The sequence below is a fragment of the Macadamia integrifolia genome, chromosome 5, assembly GCF_013358625.1.
Source record: "Macadamia integrifolia cultivar HAES 741 chromosome 5, SCU_Mint_v3, whole genome shotgun sequence".
Classification (NCBI taxonomy): Eukaryota; Viridiplantae; Streptophyta; class Magnoliopsida; order Proteales; family Proteaceae; genus Macadamia; species Macadamia integrifolia.
Window position 1 is genome coordinate 46,556,673 of NC_056561.1, and position 6,099 is coordinate 46,562,771.

The following is a 6,099-nucleotide window of genomic DNA, read 5'->3' on the forward strand; positions in this document are numbered from 1 at the left end:
AAAAAAATGTAAAACTGAAAACATTATTTGCTCCAATTACTCCATGGTCATCGTCATATCTCCGGTAGCTATTGTCCTCTCTTCATCATATCCATCTCTATGGTCTCTAACGACTATATATTATTCTCCTTTTTCTTCCCCGACTGTACCACTATTGAATCGAGAACAAATAATATTATAAAAGTGAATGCTTTTAATCTTTCCACACATTAGATTTTGGTTGGTTATTGGTCTGTAAGCTTTTTAGGTTGTCACTGATCGATAAAATACACGTACGTAAAGCAATTGGGCTTCATTATGTTTCAAGAAATACAAAAAAGTTGGTTTCTTCGCGATGGGAGAATGATTGTTTAAATAATATTCTGCATGTGAAATTTGTGCATATGGAGGGCTGTAATTATAAAGTTTTTCTCACAACCAAATAAATAACTAATACTGTTTATATATATATATATATATATATATATATATCTAATTAGATCAGCAAAACTAACTCATTCAAGCAAGGTGAAGGTGGTCATCCTTCCTGCATCCTTCCTTTTTCTTTCATAAAGCAGATTATTAATGACAAAGCACATTAATTCTTGCATTCCAAGTGGGCTATATCAATTGTCACACAATAGTGGGAGAACTCTCCCTCTCTCTCTCTATATCCTCTAATGGGTGGGTTGCATCTCTCATCACATTTGAGTGGGGTCTGTGTTTAGCCCTATATAAGAATTAATCATCTAATTTCTCAAACCAGCCCAGCCCAGCCCAACCCAACCTGATCGAGTTTGCATTCCTATGTCCCAACACCAATGATAAAGTTTCAGTCCCAAATGATTAAAGGAAAATGGTTCAAAACTTGTTGGAAGACCCTTAAAATCAGAAAACTAGCTACCAACTTGTTAAATTTCAAATCTAGAAGCACTTCTATAATTTTTATTAAGTATGCACTCACTTTTGACACATTGATCATACTTTGGCTCAAATTGACTTGTGAGATGAATTCTTGACGGTGGTGGCCGGTTTTAATAAGGCATACGTACTAACATTAAACCGTATAATGCAAGTAGGAAGGAGAAAGAAAGTAATGAAAAGGGAATAGATCAATCAAAGTTATTTTTCAAAGAAAATAAGGGCCCGTTTGATTTTGTTTCTCCTAATTCTATGTCTAGAAACAACAGAAACAATTTTTAGAAATGCAAAAAAGTGTTTGATTCTGTTTCCCAAAATGTTTTCAACAGTATAATCAAATTCAAGACATGAGTGAAGGCACAATGTTGTAGGAATGCAATTCACGAGTGAAGGCATGACATTGGAGTTGCAAGTATGCTTCATGGAGATGAACTTCAGAAGGATGAAGACAATCCGAAACTGTGAGCTTTTCTCACAACTAGGTTGGAATCGTTGCATTTTGATAGCGAGAAGTTTCAACAATGGGTTGGGGTTTGGGTAGGTCGAGTGAAGAATCAGAGTTTTCACAATTTTTGTCGCTCTCACTTGTTTCTAGAAACAGAAAAACAAGTCTTTTTCCATTTATATTTCCAGACACAGAAATAGGCATAAATTTCTATTTCTGTTTACAAGTGAAACGAAACAAAAAAATCAAACAGTTTTTGGAGTGATTTTCCGTTTCTGAGCACAGAAAAAAGGGAAAACCGTTTATGGAAAAAAAATCAAATGGGGGTTTCCCAATGACATTAATAAGGGGGGAATCTCTCACACCACACCAATGGCGGTGCATCCAATGGCTGTGCATAGTATCATCCCTCGTTGGGCCAATATGTCTACCATAAAAGGAAATAAAATATCAAAATAAAAATTATTATGTGAGAGGGTGATCAACATTAATACGGGTAGAAATCGTCTGAAATTCTCATCTTGTACAATTCCATACAATTCCACCCTAAATGGCTGACATGTGTAAATATTCCATATCTACGGTTCAGATTGTATTATTGTTGTATTATGGTTGATTAACATTGTATTATGGTTGATTAATCTGAACCGTAGATATGGAATATTTACACGTGTCAGCCGTTTAGGGTGGAATTGTATGGAATTGTACAAGATGAGAATTTCAGACGATTTATACCCCATTAATACATTAATGTAGTTGAAAGCCTTTTCCCAACATAATATATAGGAAAAAGAACCTTGTCAGTCTAGTGTTGGTGTTGTCTATGCCACTGCGTAGGCCAATGGGGTGGTATGCAAAAATATTTTCGATACACCAGGTGGGGGCATTTGGTCTTTTCACAGTTACAACGGTCTGGACTCAGGAATAGGCTTAGGGAACACCAAATTGACATGATTCTTTTTTCATATATATTAATTTTTTAAAATTTGAAACAGACGCTGACAAAGTTTGAAAGGAATATTTCAAAGTGCAAAGAAGGTTTCAAAACAATGCCAACCAGAGATGAATGAATCAAATAGAAGTATCTTCGGAATAGAATTAACTTAAGAAGCGTCAGGTTATAAATAAAAAAAAAATAAAATTAAATAAAGAGTGGTCGGCATTGTGATTGAAAATGACAAATTCCCAAAGGATGTATCGTATATATATACCCCACAAGCAGACCGACCATTCCCTCTTCTCGAACGGAGGTTGCTTAGGGTGGACTGTGGAGTGCGGATTACTCTAATCTATTTTAAGAAGAAAAACCCATGGCTACCCCCCAGATTTCTCCATGACTGACTGCTTCAAACTTCGAATGGAAGGCAACCCCTGCAACAGCCATGAGCTAACAAGGCTTCTCTCTCTCTCTTTCTCTCTCTCCTCTGGTCTTTTTCTTCCCTCTTTCCCTCAATATGAGGATATCATATCTGTCCACACCGGATTATCGGAGTTTGACCAGCTAATCATATTCGTTCTATTATTATTATTCTTATTATAAGGATTCTTCATCAAAGGGTGAGGAGGTATTCCTTCATTACGGACATTAATGGGGGTGGGATAGGTCTCATAAATGGAGCAAGATTATTGTCGACCTTCAAGTAGGGAGAATAATAATTGTAAGTCAAATCGTGGGCTCTCTTCTCCGGTGATGACGGAATATCTTTATTGCTATTATTTTTTATGAAAAATTTCCTTCACCAGTGGTGGAGGTAGAATTCTCTAACCAAAGATGATGTAATCACCACGTGTAATTTCATCACAAATTCTTACATCCTTATTGTCTGTGAACGGATCAAGTTCTTGTACAAAAATAATTAAAAAAAAAACAGAACAAAACTGTTCATTGATCCTGGCCTTTTTTATTCCAATTCACATGTATAATCCAAGGATAAAATTCTAGTAAAAATTATTTTAAGAAAATAAAAAAAAGAGGGAGGGGTAAATCTATCCATTATGAGACCGTTCCCGTGTTTTACAATCTTCACGAAAACTTAATCCACACTCCACGGAAACGGTGACAAAACGTTTTGGCTTTGATAGAGTCCGGATCAGCTCTCCACATGGTGAACACCACAGCCCATATCCCCACCTTCCATTCCCGCCGACACTAGTCGTCAGACGGTGGCAGCACGAGTATGGAGGGCGTGGGTGGTGGTTTAGTGCTGTTAGCATGTGGGGAGCTGATCCCCACCTGCTTTGATACAAGTAGGGTAAGCTGGCTCCATGTTTCGAAAACCCAAGACGCAGAGCCTCACATCAGATTGGAACTATCAACCCTATCCCAGCCCAAAAGATATCCCAACTTTTGACAGTGCGAAATGGTTAACAACCCAGTCTACTGGTATGAGTGTCTGACAGCCCACAAGTTAACCACCTTTGCAAGATAGAGGAACCTTTTGTTGGTGTGTGTGTTCAAATCCAATATCCAATATTCCAATCCATGCCTCTACCCTACTGTTATCTAAATGAAACTAACGTTGGGATTCACAACCGTGGCCTGGCCTAGGCTGGAAATACCAACCCAGCCACAAAAAAACATTGAGTGGGTGGTGGGCCTTAAGTATAATTGGATTTTCTAGGCCCAAGTTGCACCCTACTGCAATTTATATGGATTGATGGGATATAAATATCTCACTCCCCTTTTGTTAATTAGCGATAAAAAAAAAAAAGCCACATGGAACTTGCTCTTAGTACTGTACGGTACTCTTCCATTTTTCCTTGGAAACTTGATATGTGAATACAGGATTGAAGTCATTGAACCATTGAGGGAGTATTTTTTGCACAAAATTTAGGTCACATCTCCAGTATTTCCACTGGTAAATCTGGTTCCCATGTAAAGGAAACCGTCTACAAAGCCATCCATGAAGGGAGCCTTTTGCCCTTTGAAATATTATTAAAATCTATTCTATTTTTGAATGTTTGAAAGCTTTATACATATCCTATCAACTCTTGGGGATAGGGTTTTTTAAATGGTTAGGGAAGGTTCTCTATCGCATAAAATGATCTTTTTGCCATCTTATGTGCAAAATATATTGTTCCATTTCACACACCACCTTGTGTTATCCCTTTCTTTTCTTATTTGTTAAATCAACCATGTATGGGCATTATAAGCTTCATTTACACGGTAAGGAGAGCTGAAGTGGTCAATGTATCTCAACTGTTGTATTTATGAAGAATTTGAATTGGTCACATGTGAAAATTTAAGGCTTCAATTTGTCATATGATGTATCTTATATTGTATTCTTTTCTTTGTAATTCTAATAATATAAAATTAGACTTGCTTTTCACAAAATTTCCAACCTTTTCTATAAGTCATAGGGAACCCATTTGGATCAAAACTTGACACCTTAAGTTGGGAGGTTAAGCCTACTAATGGGCAAAATTTGTGCCTCACCTGACTTACCCAATTAGTGTCCTGTATACATAATTAAAGTGACACAGAGGATCTGAAAATGCAATATACTCCTCTTTCTCTCTAGCTAGCTGCCTGCCTCCCTCCCTCCCTCCAACCCACCAACCTTTTCTATTCTATCTCTTCCTTTTGAAGGAAAAAGGCCAAGTGTAATCATCATGACTCTAATCCTACCACATAAATGAATGATGTGATAAATCCAATTATTGGGTATCTATGGAATAAAAGATGTGTCAATTTTTACTCTAAAAAAAAATCATTTACCCTCTCACCAAATATGATATCCTTTCGTGTATATTCAAATGCACCCTAGTATACTCATGAATTGAATCTTATTTTACCACACAACAAAGTCGATTAAAATAAACCTTGACATGTAAAAAAGAAGACCTTGGGATATATTTATCCAAAAAATTTCAAGAGGCCCCAACCCATCTGAATTATCACGTGATAGCTAGAATCAAAACCATGATTAGTATGTGTAATTGTAATTTTGCATATAGTTTACAAGTAGATCATTTTTATTTTTTTTTTATTTTTTATAATTTGAATGAAACATTTAAAAACCCACCCTTTTCAGTTATTCCAGCCCACCAACAGGCAACATTAACACCCAACCCTATTACTTTATCTGTACTATTCAAACAGAAAAAGGGGTCGGTGTATTAGCTGTATTTGTATTATTATTGAACTTAACTCAAAACCTCTGTCCTGATAAATAAATAAAAAAAAAAAATAAATAAATAAGAGAGAAAATTGTTAAACAATCCACATACTAGTCGTATTTTATGCAATAAGATTTCAGAATAATTGAAGAAACAGAAACGCGGGGAACCGGTTGTTGTTTGGTTGTTGTATTGGTATCCATATTTTCCCAGTTTCAGAGGAAAACAAACAAATTAATAAAAATTTAAGTAGTTCCTTCTTCTGATCTTCTCCATCAAGACTAATTAATTTGCATTCACATTGATTCTCCTTTGCTTCTCTTTTTTTCATTTAAAACTTAAATTAATTGTTAATTTATTGGGTCCTCTTCCATCTTTGATTGGCTCTTGTTGTCTATAAATTTCCCAACCATTCGGCTCCTCTCTATCTCTTTATCTCTCACATACATACATACATACAGGGTTTTTCTTTCCTTCTTCTGCGAGGTTTCAAACCTCGCAGAACAGGAAGAAAGCCCGACCCCTGTGAAGATTCAAAATTTCAAATCCTGCTTCGGGGCAATCAATGCAAAGCAATTATTGGAGTTATAAAGATTAAGAGAAAGAGAAAGAAAGAGAGAGAGAGAGAGCGAAGA